This window comes from Oncorhynchus keta, unplaced genomic scaffold (genome assembly GCF_023373465.1).
Source record: "Oncorhynchus keta strain PuntledgeMale-10-30-2019 unplaced genomic scaffold, Oket_V2 Un_contig_4115_pilon_pilon, whole genome shotgun sequence".
Classification (NCBI taxonomy): domain Eukaryota; kingdom Metazoa; phylum Chordata; class Actinopteri; order Salmoniformes; family Salmonidae; genus Oncorhynchus; species Oncorhynchus keta.
Genome location: NW_026287606.1, coordinates 45,001 through 59,583, shown reverse-complemented (window position 1 = coordinate 59,583; position 14,583 = coordinate 45,001). Strand labels below are relative to the sequence as shown.

The 14,583-nt window shown below is 43.0% G+C and overlaps 1 pseudogene across 1 annotated transcript in view; it reads right to left on the bottom strand.

Moving 5' to 3' along the window:
- Window positions 1-14,583, bottom strand: part of LOC127924497 (disintegrin and metalloproteinase domain-containing protein 9-like) — a 63,366-nt pseudogene that overhangs the window by 36,396 nt on the left and 12,387 nt on the right. Inside the window, exons 9-12 of the transcript XR_008117999.1 lie at window positions 13,592-13,760; window positions 11,784-11,874; window positions 3,079-3,209; window positions 249-420 (exon numbers count right to left, since the gene is read on the bottom strand). The product of XR_008117999.1 is annotated as a disintegrin and metalloproteinase domain-containing protein 9-like (transcript). The remainder of the gene's footprint in view (window positions 1-248; window positions 421-3,078; window positions 3,210-11,783; window positions 11,875-13,591; window positions 13,761-14,583) is intronic.

Below are 14,583 nucleotides of genomic sequence, written 5' to 3'. Positions count from 1 at the left end.
TGGGGTGTTCCACAGTCACAGTCCTCTCCTTCCTCTAACATGCCGTTGAACCCAGGACAGACAGGAAGACAGGTAAGGACAGACAGGAAGACAGGTAAGGACAGACAGTACCTGGGGTGTTCCACAGTCACAGTTCTCTCCTTCCTCTAACATGCAGTTGAGGCACCCAGGACAGACAGGAAGACAGGTAAGGACAGACAGGAAGACAGGTAAGGACAGACAGGAAGACAGGTAAGGACAGACAGTACCTGGGGTGTTCCACAGTCACAGTCCTCTCCTTCCTCTAACATGCCGTTGCCACATTTAGCCACAGAGATGATGTTGGACTGGGAGGGCTGGTTCAACAGACACACCCCTCCTCCACGCAGGACCAGACGCTCAAAGTCAGAGGCACTACAGTCACTGAAGAGGGTGGATCCACTGGGGAGGGAAGACAGACGACGCTGTACATGAATACCAAACCGATGGAATCATTCAAATCAGTCACAATCAATGACTCCATTTCTATGAGACATACACTTATCAATATGGGCAAAAGTATGTGGACACCTGCTCGTCAAACATCTCATTCCAAAACCATGGGCATTAATATGGAGTTGGTCCCTCTTTGCTGCTATAACAGCCTCCACTCTTCTGGGAAGGCTTTCCACTAGATGTTGGAACATTGCTGCTATAACAGCCTCCACTGTTCTGGGAAGGCTTTCCTCTAGATGTAGGAACATTAATGCTATAACAGCCTCCACTCTTCTGGGAAGGCTTTCCACTAGATGTAGGAACATTGCTGCTATAACAGCCTCCACTCTTCTGGGAAGGCTTTCCACTAGATGTTGGAACATTGCTGCTGTAACAGCCTCCACTCTTCTGGGAAGGCTTTCCACTAGATGTTGGAACATTGCTGCTGTAACAGCCTCCACTCTTCTGGGAAGGCTTTCCACTAGATGTTGGAACATTGCTGCTATAACAGCCTCCACTCTTCTGGGAAGGTTTTCCACTAGATGTTGGAACATTGCTGCTATAACAGCCTCCACTCTTCTGGGAAGGCTTTCCACTAGATGTTGGAACATTGCTGCTATAACAGCCTCCACTCTTCTGGGAAGGCTTTCCACTAGATGTTGGTACATTGCTGCTATAACAGCCTCCACTCTTCTAGGAAGGCTTTCCATAGATGTAGGAACATTAATGCTATAACAGCCTCCACTCTTCTGGGAAGGCTTTCCACTAGATGTTGGAACATTGCTGCTATAACAGCCTCCACTCTTCTGGGAAGGCTTTCCACTAGATGTTGGAACATTGCTGCTATAACAGCCTCCACTGTTCTGGGAAGGCTTTCCTCTAGATGTAGGAACATTAATGCTATAACAGCCTCCACTCTTCTGGGAAGGCTTTCCACTAGATGTAGGAACATTGCTGCTATAACAGCCTCCACTGTTCTGGGAAGGCTTTCCACTAGATGTAGGAACATTAATGCTATAACAGCCTCCACTCTTCTGGGAAGGCTTTCCACTAGATGTTGGAACATTGCTGCTATAACAGCCTCCACTCTTCTGGGAAGGCTTTCCACTAGATGTAGGAACATTAATGCTATAACAGCCTCCACTCTTCTGGGAAGGCTTTCCTCTAGATGTTGGAACATTGTATGTACTTGCTTCCATTCAGCCACGTCAGTATTAGTGAGGTCAGGCACCGATTTTGGATGATTAGGCCTGGCTCACAGTCGGCTTGATTCGTTCCAATTCATTCCAAAGGTGATCGATGGGGTTGAGGTCAGGGCTCTGTGCAGGCCAGTCAAGTTCTTCCACACAGATCTCGATAAATCATTTCTGTATGGACCTCGCTTTGTGCACGGGGGCATTGTCATGCTGAAACAGGAAGGGCCTTCCCCAAACTGTTGCCACAAAGTTGGAAGAAAATCATCTAGATTTCCCTTCACTGGAACTAAGGGGCCTGAACCATGAAAAACAGACCATTATTCCTCCTCCACCAAACTTTACAGTTGGCACTATGCATTGGGGCAGGGAGCGTTCTCCTGGCACCAAACCCAGATTTGTCCGTCTGACTGCCAGATGGAAAAGCGTGATTCAGAGAACGCATTTCTACTGCTCCAGAGTCCAACGGTGGTGAGCTCCACACCACTCCAGCCGACGCTTGGCATTGCTCATGGTGATCTTAGGCTTGTGTGCGGCTGCTCGGCCATGGAAACTCATTTCATGAAGCTCTTGATGAACACATCTTGTGCTGACGTTGCTTCCAGACGCAGTTGTGAACTCTGTAATGACTGTCGCAAACGAGGACAGACTATATTTACGCTCTACTTGCCCCAGCACTCTGCAGTCCCGTTCTGGCAGCTTGTGTGGCCTACCACTTCGTGGCTGAGCCATTTTTGCTCCTAGACGTTTCCACTTCACAATAACAGCACTGACAGTTGACCGGGGCAGCTCTAGCAGGGCATAATTTTGACAAACTGTCTTGTTGGAAAGGTGGCATCCTATGACGGTGCCACGTTGAAAGTCACAGAGCTCTACAGTAAGACCATTCTACTGCCAATGTTTGTCTATGGCGATTACATGGCAGTGTGCTAGATTTTATACACTTGTCAGCAATGGGTGTGGGCCCGAATGAACCAGATCCACTAATTTGAAGGGGTGTCCACATACTTTTGTATATATAGTGGGGCGGCAGGGTAGCCTAGTGGTTAGAGCGTTGGACTAGTAACCGGAAGGTTGCAAGTTCAAACCCCCGAGCTGACAAGGTACAAATCTGTCGTTCTGCCCCTGAACAGGCAGTTAACCCACTGTTCCTAGACCAGTTAACCACTGTTCCTAGGCAGTCATTGAAAATAAGAATTTGTTCATAACTGACTTGCCAAGTTAAATTAAGGTCAAATAAAATAAAAAATTAACTCAGCAGGTGAGTGTAAATAATGTTGACCAATACAGTGGCAACCTCACAGTTAATATAGTTCAACAAACAGGTTGAATAGTAGATGGCCTCTGAGAAAGACAACGCTTCAAAATGAAAAGGAGAAAGTTGCTTTAGGGTTTTTGTGGCCATGACAGTCGAGGCCAGTACTTTACTTACGTTGCCGAGGCAGCCATGATACAGCTCCCTCCATTACAGCTACAGCGGCTGTCGTCGTGATTCATGCCCAGGTTATGGCCCATCTCGTGGGCCACGACAGTAGAGACGTAGCCCAGATTGTCACCACTATACTGTGGAGATAGAAGACCACATGCTGTTCAGATGTGGAATGGTTCAAAAATATATGTTTAAAGGAGAAAATGACAACTGATTTAAACCAAAAACACAAAAGGACCCTCTGAATACTATAACATGCTCGAATACTATAACATGCTCTGAATACTATAACATGCTCTGAATACTATAACATGCTCTGAATACTATAACATGCTCTGAATACTATAACATGCTCTGAATACTATAACATGCTCTGAATACTATAACATGCTCTGAATACTATAACATGCTCTGAATACTATAAAATACTCTGAATACTATAAAATGCTCTGAATATTATAAAATGCTCTGAATACTATAACATGCTCTGAATACTATAACATACTCTGAATACTATAACATGCTCTGAATACTATAACATGCTCTGAATACTATAACATGCTCTGAATACTATAACATGCTCTGAATACTATAACATGCTCTGAATACTATAACATGCTCTGAATACTATAACATGCTCTGAATACTATAACATGCTCTGAATACTATAACATGCTCTGAATACTATAACATGCTCTGAATACTATAACATGCTCTGAATACTATAACATGCTCTGAATACTATAACATGCTCTGAATACTATAACATGCTCTGAATACTATAGCATGCTCTGAATACTATAAAATGCTCTGAATACTATAACATGCTCTGAATACTATAACATGCTCTGAATACTATAACATGCTCTGAATACTATAAAATGCTCTGAATATTATAAAATGCTCTGAATACTATAACATGCTCTGAATACTATAACATACTCTGAATACTATAACATGCTCTGAATACTATAACATGCTCTGAATACTATAAAATACTCTGAATACTATAACATGCTCTGAATACTATAACATGCTCTGAATACTATAACATGCTCTGAATACTATAACATGCTCTGAATACTATAACATGCTCTGAATACTATAACATGCTCTGAATACTATAACATGCTCTGAATACTATAACATGCTCTGAATACTATAAAATACTCTGAATACTATAACATGCTCTGAATACTATAACATGCTCTGAATACTATAACATGCTCTGAATACTATAACATGCTCTGAATACTATAACATGCTCTGAATACTATAACATGCTCTGAATCCACTGGTTGTCATAAGGTGTATGCACCAATTTGTAAGTCGCTCTGGATAAGAGCGTCTGCTAAATGACTTAAATGTAATGTAATGTAATACTATAACATGCTCTGAATACTATAACATGCTCTGAATACTATAACATGCTCTGAATACTATAACATGCTCTGAATACTATAACATGCTCTGAATACTATAACATGCTCTGAATACTATAAAATACTCTGAATACTATAACATGCTCTGAATACTATAACATGCTCTGAATACTATAACATGCTCTGAATACTATAACATGCTCTGAATACTATAAAATGCTCTGAATACTATAACATGCTCTGAATACTATAACATGCTCTGAATACTATAACATGCTCTGAATACTATAACATGCTCTGAATACTATAACATGCTCTGAATACTATAAAATACTCTGAATACTATAACATGCTCTGAATACTATAACATGCTCTGAATACTATAAAATACTCTGAATACTATAACATGCTCTGAATACTATAACATGCTCTGAATACTATAACATGCTCTGAATACTATAACATGCTCTGAATACTATAACATGCTCTGAATACTATAACATGCTCTGAATACTATAAAATACTCTGAATACTATAACATGCTCTGAATACTATAACATGCTCTGAATACTATAACATGCTCTGAATACTATAACATGCTCTGAATACTATAACATGCTCTGAATACTATAACATGCTCTGAATACTATAACATGCTCTGAATACTATAACATGCTCTGAATACTATAACATGCTCTGAATACTATAAAATGTTAGCAGGAGCCTTCGGAACATGGGATTACACACGTCACATTACGACACGAAGAAGAATCTGTGGAATGACACAAAGACACTGTGCTTCGTCATCGTGGACTGGTTTTACCTGTTTACATTTGCATAGCAGATTAACTCCTGAGATGAATCCTAAAATGGCACCCTATTTCTGTTATAGTGCACTACTCTAGACCAGAGCCCTATTCCCTATATAGTGCACTACTCTAGACCAGAGCCCTATTCCCTATATAGTGGCACTACTATAGACCAGAGCCCTATTCCCTATATAGTGGCACTACTATAGACCAGAGCCCTATTCCCTATATAGTGGTACTACTATAGACCAGAGCCCTATTCCCTATATAGTGCACTACTCTAGACCAGAGCCCTATTCCCTATATAGTGCACTACTCCAGACCAGAGCCCTATTCCCTATGTAGTGGTACTACTATAGACCAGAGCCCTATTCCCTATATATAGTGCACTACTCTAGACCAGAGCCCTATTCCCTATATAGTGGCACTACTATAGACCAGAGCTCTATTCCCTATATAGTGGTACTACTATAGACCAGAGCCCTATTCCCTATATATATAGTGCACTACTATAGACCAGAACCCTATTCCCTATGTAGTACACTACTCTAGACCAGAGCCCTATTCCCTATGTAGTACACTACTCTAGACCAGAGCCCTATTCCCTATGTAGTACACTACTATAGACCAGAGCCCTATTCCCTATGTAGTGCACTACTCTAGACCAGAGCCCTATTCCCTACATAGTGCACTACTCTAGACCAGAGCCCTATTCCCTATATATATAGTGCACTACTTTAGACCAGAGCCCTATTCCCTATATATAGTGCACGACTATAGACCAAAGCCCTATTCCCTATATAGTGGTACTACTATAGACCAGAGCCCTATTCCCTACATAGTGCACTACTCTAGACCAGAGCCCTATTCCCTATATAGTGGTACTACTATAGACCAGAGCCCTATTCCCTATATAGTGGTACTACTATAGACCAGAGCCCTATTCCCTATATAGTGCACTACTATAGACCAGAGCCCTATTCCCTACATAGTGCACTACTCTAGACCAGAGCCCTATATAGTGCACTACTATAGACCAGAGCCCTATTCCCTATATAGTGCACTACTATAGACCAGAGCCCTATTCCCTATATAGAACACTACTATAGACCAGAGCCCTATTCCCTATATAGTGGTACTACTATAGACCAGAGCCCTATTCCCTATATAGAACACTACTATAGACCAGAGCCCTATTCCCTATATAGTGGTACTACTATAGACCAGAGCCCTATTCCCTATATAGTGGCACTACTATAGACCAGAGCCCTATTCCCTATATAGTGGTACTACTATAGACCAGAGCCCTATTCCCTATATAGAACACTACTATAGACCAGAGCCCTATTCCCTATATAGTGGTACTACTATAGACCAGAGCCCTATTCCCTATATAGAACACTACTATAGACCAGAGCCCTATTCCCTATATAGTGGTACTACTATAGACCAGAGCCCTATTCCCTATATAGAACACTACTATAGACCAGAGCCCTATTCCCTATATAGTGGTACTACTATAGACCAGAGCCCTATTCCCTATATAGAACACTACTATAGACCAGAGCCCTATTCCCTATATAGTGGTACTACTATAGACCAGAGCCCTATTCCCTATATAGTGGTACTACTGATAGACCAGAGCCCTATTCCCTATATAGTGGTACTATAAATAAAATAAATAAAATAAAAATAAATATGCCATTTAGCAGACGCTTTTATCCAAAGCGACTTACAGTCATGTGTGCATACATTCTACGTATGGGTGGTCCCGGGGATCGAACCCACTACCCTGGCGTTACAAGCGCCATGCTCTACTAACTGAGCTACAGAAGGACCACATATAGACCAGAGCCCTATTCCCTATATAGTGGTACTACTATAGACCAGAGCCCTATTCCCTATATAGTGGTACTACTATAGACCAGAGCCCTATTCCCTATATAGTGGTACTACTATAGACCAGAGCCCTATTCCCTATATAGAACACTACTATAGACCAGAGCCCTATTCCCTATATAGTGGTACTACTATAGACCAGAGCCCTATTCCCTATATAGTGGTACTACTATAGACCAGAGCCCTATTCCCTATATAGAACACTACTATAGACCAGAGCCCTATTCCCTATATAGTGGTACTACTATAGACCAGAGCCCTATTCCCTATATAGTGGTACTACTATAGACCAGAGCCCTATTCCCTATATAGAACACTACTATAGACCAGAGCCCTATTCCCTATATAGTGGTACTACTATAGACCAGAGCCCTATTCCCTATATAGAACACTACTATAGACCAGAGCCCTATTCCCTATATAGTGGTACTACTATAGACCAGAGCCCTATTCCCTATATAGAACACTACTATAGACCAGAGCCCTATTCCCTATATAGTGGTACTACTATAGACCAGAGCCCTATTCCCTATATAGAACACTACTATAGACCAGAGCCCTATTCCCTATATAGTGGTACTACTATAGACCAGAGCCCTATTCCCTATATAGCGGCACTACTATAGACCAGAGCCCTATTCCCTATATAGTGGTACTACTATAGACCAGAGCCCTATTCCCTATATAGAACACTACTATAGACCAGAGCCCTATTCCCTATATAGTGGTACTACTATAGACCAGAGCCCTATTCCCTATATAGAACACTACTATAGACCAGAGCCCTATTCCCTATATAGTGGTACTACTATAGACCAGAGCCCTATTCCCTATATAGTGGCACTACAATAGACCAGAGCCCTATTCCCTATATAGTGGTACTACTATAGACCAGAGCCCTATTCCTATATAGTGGTACTACTATAGACCAGAGCCCTATTCCCTATTATAGTGGTACTACTATAGACCAGAGCCCTATTCCCTATATAGAACACTACTATAGACCAGAGCCCTATTCCCTATATAGTGGTACTACTATAGACCAGAGCCCTATTCCTATATAGCGGCACTATATAGACCAGAGCCCTATTCCCTATATAGTGGTACTACTATAGACCAGAGCCCTATTCCCTATATAGAACACTACTATAGACCAGAGCCCTATTCCCTATATAGTGGTACTACTATAGACCAGAGCCCTATTCCCTATATAGAACACTACTATAGACCAGAGCCCTATTCCAATGATAGTGGTACTACTGTAGACCAGAGCCCTATTCCTATATAGTGGCACTACAATAGACCAGAGCCCTATTCCCTATATGTGGTTACTACTATAGACCAGAGCCCTATTCCTATATAGTGGTACTACTATAGACCAGAGCCCTATTCCCTATTATAGTATCATGGTGTGTCTGAGAAACTGCACTATTGTCTTCTACATCTGACTCATGAATAATCTAGACCTATCAGGTGGCTGACACGACTTCACAACACTAACAACCACAGCCTCAGACGGTACTAGCTGGCTAGGTTACAATGATTAGTCTGCTAGGTGTTAGGGTCCTGTCTAGGTTACAATGATTAGTCTGCTAGGTGTTAGGGTCCCGTCTAGGTTACAATGATGAGTCTGCTAGGTGTTAGGGTCCCGTCTAGGTTACAATGATTAGTCTGCTAGGTGTTAGGGTCCTGTCTAGGTTACAATGATTAGTCTGCTAGGTGTTAGGGTCCTGTCTCTCTCTAGGTTACAATGATTAGTCTGCTAGGTGTTAGGGTCCTGTCTAGGTTACAATGATTAGTCTGCTAGGTGTTAGGGTCCTGTCTAGGTTACAATGATTAGTCTGCTAGGTGTTAGGGTCCTGTCTAGGTTACAATGATTAGTCTGCTAGGTGTTAGGGTCCTGTCTAGGTTACAATGATGAGTCTGCTAGGTGTTAGGGTCCTGTCTAGGTTACAATGATGAGTCTGCTAGGTGTTAGGGTCCTGTCTAGGTTACAATGATTAGTCTGCTAGGTGTTAGGGTCCTGTCTAGGTTACAATGATGAGTCTGCTAGGTGTTAGGGTCCTGTCTAGGTTACAATGATTAGTCTGCTAGGTGTTAGGGTCCTGTCTAGGTTACAATGATGAGTCTGCTAGGTGTTAGGGTCCCGTCTAGGTTACAATGATTAGTCTGCTAGGTGTTAGGGTCCTGTCAAGGTTACAATGATTAGTCTGCTAGGTGTTAGGGTCCTGTCTCTCTCAAGGTTACAATGATTAGTCTGCTAGGTGTTAGGGTCCTGTCTAGGTTACAATGATTAGTCTGCTAGGTGTTAGGGTCCTGTCTCTCTCAAGGTTACAATGATTAGTCTGCTAGGTGTTAGGGTCCCGTCTAGGTTACAATGATTAGTCTGCTGGGTGTTAGGGTCCCGTCCAGGTTACAATGATTAGTCTGCTGGGTGTTAGGGTCCTGTCTCTCTCAAGGTTACAATGATTCGTCTGCTAGGTGTTAGGGTCCCGTCCAGGTTACAATGATTAGTCTGCTAGGTGTTAGGGTCCCGTCCAGGTTACAATGATGAGTCTGCTAGGTGTTAGGGTCCCGTCCAGGTTACAATGATTCGTCTGCTAGGTGTTAGGGTCCCGTCCAGGTTACAATGATTAGTCTGCTAGGTGTTAGGGTCCTGTCCAGGTTACAATGATGAGTCTGCTAGGTGTTAGGGTCCCGTCCAGGTTACAATGATTAGTCTGCTGGGTGTTAGGGTCCTGTCTCTCTCAAGGTTACAATGATTCGTCTGCTAGGTGTTAGGGTCCCGTCCAGGTTACAATGATGAGTCTGCTAGGTGTTAGGGTCCTGTCTCTGCCTAGATTACAATGATTAATCTGCTACATACCTAATGATACTATACACCTACCGGTGAATACTACATACACCTACCGGTGAATACTACATACACCTACCGGTGAATACTACATACACCTACCGGTGAATACTACATACACCTACCGGTGAATACTACATACACCTACCGGTGAATACTACATACACCTACCGGTGAATACTACATACACCTACCGGTGAATACTACATACACCTACCGGTGAATACTACACACACCTACCGGTGAATACTACACACACCTACCGGTGAATACTACACACACCTACCGGTGAATACTACATACACCTACCGGTGAATACTACATACACCTACCGGTGAATACTACATACACCTACCGGTGAATACTACATACACCTACCGGTGAATACTACATACACCTACCGGTGAATACTACACACACCTACCGGTGAATACTACATACACCTACCGGTGAATACTACATACCTACGGGTGAATACTACATACACCTACCGGTGAATACTACATACACCTACGGGTGAATACTACATACACCTACGGGTGAATACTACATACCCTACCGGTGAATACTACATACACCTACCGGTGAATACTACATACACCTACCGGTGAATACTACATACACCTACCGGTGAATACTACATACACCTACCGGTGAATACTACATACACCTACCGGTGAATACTACATACACCTACCGGTGAATACTACATACACCTACCGGTGAATACTACATACCTACGGGTGAATACTACATACACCTACGGGTGAATACTACATACCTACGGGTGAATACTACATACACCTACCGGTGAATACTACATACCTACGGGTGAATACTACATACACCTACGGGTGAATACTACATACACCTACGGGTGAATACTACATACACCTACCGATGAATACTACATACACCTACCGATGAATACTACATACACCTACCGATGAATACTACATACACCTACCGATGAATACTACATACACCTACCGGTGAATACTACATACACCTACCGATGAATACTATACACACCTACCGATGAATACTACACACACCTACCGATGAATACTACATACACCTACCGATGAATACTACATACACCTACCGATGAATACTACATACACCTTCCGATGAATACTACATACACCTACCGATGAATACTACACACCTACCGGATGAATACTATACACCTACCGGTGAATACTATACACACCTACCGGTGAATACTACACACACCTACCGATGAATACTATATACCCTACCGATGAATACTACACACACCTAATGGTGAATACTATATACCTACTGGTGAATACTACACCTAATGGTGAATACTATATACCTACCGGTGAATACTACATACACCTAATGGTGAATACTATATACCTACCGATGAATACTATACACCTAGTGGTGAATACTATATACCTACTGGTGAATACTACACCTAGTGGTGAATACTACACCTAGTGGTGAATACTACACCTTGTGGTGAATACTACACCTAGTGGTGAATACTACACCTTGTGGTGAATACTACACCTTGTGGTGAATACTACACCTTGTGGTGAATACTACACCTAGTGGTGAATACTACACCTAGTGGTGAATACTACACCTTGTGGTGAATACTACACCTAGTGGTGAATACTACACCTTGTGGTGAATACTACACCTAGTGGTGAATACTACACCTAGTGGTGAATACTACACCTTGTGGTGAATAATACATGAAGCTTCGGACCCAAACCTATCACTACTAACCACATTGATTCCTCCAGCGGTAGCCATCGAACACACTGTGCCCACGAACGCCATGCCCAGGATCCCTCCCGAATACGCTCCCCCCAGACCACTGGGGAAACAAAGAGAGAAAAGCATTACAGGACCAAGATGATCAACTAACAGACCACTGGGGAAACACAGAGAGAAAAACATTACAGGACAAAGATGATCAACTAACAGACCACTGGGGAAACAAAGAGAGAAAAGCATTACAGGACAAAGATGATCAACTAACAGACCACTGGGGAAACACAGAGAGAAAAACATTACAGGACAAAGATGATCAACTAACAGACCACTGGGGAAACATGGACAAAGATGACAACAGACAGGTGGGTGATTCCCACTGGGGAAACACAGAGAGAAAATCAGGACAAAGATTTAGACCTGGGACACCAGGTGGGTGATTCCCCTCTAATCAGGGACTGATTTAGACCTGAGACACCAGGTGGGTGATTCCCCTCTAATCAGGGACTGATTTAGACCTGGGACACCAGGTGGGTGATTCCCCTCTAATCAGGGACTGGTTTAGACCTGAGACACCAGGTGGGTGATTCCCCTCTAAACAGGGACTGGTTTAGACCTGGGACACCAGGTGGGTGATTCCCCCTCTAATCAGGGCCTGGTTTAGACCTGGGACACCAGGTGGGTGATTCCCCTCTAATCAGGGACTGATTTAGACCTGGGACACCAGGTGGGTGATTCCCCTCTAATCAGGGCCTGATTTAGACCTGGGACACCAGGTGGGTGATTCCCCTCTAATCAGGGCCTGTTTTAGACCTGGGACACCAGGTGGGGTGATATTAACGATCAGGGCTGGTTTAGACCTGGGACACCAGGTGGGTGATTCCCCTCTAATCAGGGCCTGGTTTAGACCTGAGACACTAGGTGGGGTGATATTAACGATCAGGGCCTGATTTAGACCTGAGACACCAGGTGGGGTGATATATTCACTATCAGGTAGAGGAGAAACCCAGCAGTGGTCCGGACGTCGTAGGGTTTAAGATGATCGGGTATCGGGGAACACAATTTAAACATCTATCAACTAGTCATTGTTATGCGGCGACTGGAGACAAACCGCTCAGTATTATAGATTAACACATGACGGTCTGTCGTCAGATGTTAATCACAGACCTGACTAACGACTATATACACCAGAGGTATTAAAATCTTATCACATTTTATTTTTAAAGGAGACCAACGTAAAACAACATATACTGACATATGTAAATATCTAATACAACAGAATATACCACTTAGCAGACAGTTTTTTCCCCAAAGCCACATACATACTGACTGTATGCATTGTTAATAATGTACAAGTGATCACTATGGTAACTGAACCCACAAACCTATCAGGCATCAGCCTAGTGGTTATTGGACTAGTAACCGGAAGGTTGCGAGCAAACCCCGACAAGGTTTTTCTGCCCCTGAACAGGCAGTTAACCCCACTGTTCCCAGGCCGTCATTGAAAATAAGAATATGTTCTTAACTGACTTGCCTGGTTAAATAAAGGTAAAAAAAATAAAAACAAATAAAAAATATCTTACCAACTGAGCCAATCAGAACCATTACATCTCTTCCACTCACACAATTAGCTGTATAAATATCTAATACAACAGAATATACCACTTAGCAGACAGTTTTTCCCCCAAAGCCACATACATACTGTAGTGACTGTATGCATTGTTAATAATGTGTACAAGTGATCACTATGGTAACTGACATCTGGCATCAATTCTCTTACCAACTGAGCCAATCAGAACCATTACATCTCTTCCACTCACACAATTAGCTGTGCGTCATCATGCCTGATCCGCGGCAGCAGTACCGTCTTCCTCCACTTGACAAACAGTCCCAACACTTCCCCGCAGAGCCTTCCACACTGAAGGGGTTGGCTTCCTTAAAGACCTCCAGGCCTACCAGCACCACGCGGACATTCAGCCTCTTATAGTACTGGAGACGAATACAGAACAATACATAGTAAACATATCACGTCAGACAACAACAACAGATATACAGCCACATAGTCTAGCAGCCTCAAAATTCAAATCTGGACCCGGTTGCTGACCTGTTGCTCCCTATATAAAACTACTGTAATTATTAGAGCTCATTGTAGCCTTATGTCTCAATGAGGATGAAGAGGATTAAGGAAGTACATTTCAGTGTAACATTGTTGTTTGCTTGAGACTGAGACTGAGTAGAGAGGAGGGGAAAGAGAGAGAGAAAAGAGAGAGAGGAGGGGAAATAGAGAGGGAAAGAGAGAAGGGAAAGAGAGAGAGAGAGAAGAGAGAGAGAGAGAGAGAGAGAGAGAGAGAGAGAGAGAGAGAGACAGAGAGAGAGAGAGAGAGAGAGAGGGGAAAGAGAGAGAGAGAGAGAGGGGGAAAGAGAGAGAAAAGAAGAGAGGAGGAAATAGAGAGGGAAAGAGAAGGAAAGAGAGAAGAGAGAGAGGAGGAGACAGAAGAGCGAGGAGGGGAAAGAGAGAAGAAAAGAGAGAGAGGAGGGGAAATAGAGAGGGAAAGAGAGAGGGAAAGAGAGAGAGAGAGGGAGGAAAGAGAAAGAGATGAGAAAGGGGAAAGAGAGAGAGAAAATAGGAGAGGAGGGGAAATAGAGAAAGAAGGGAAAGGAGGGAAAGAGACAGAGAGAAGGAGGGGAGAGTAGAGAGGGAAAGAGAAACAGAGAGAAAGAGAGGGAGACAGAGAGAAAGAGAGAGACAGAGAGAAAGAGAGAGAGACAGAGAGAAGAGAGAGAGACAGAGAGAGAGACAGAGAGAGAGAGA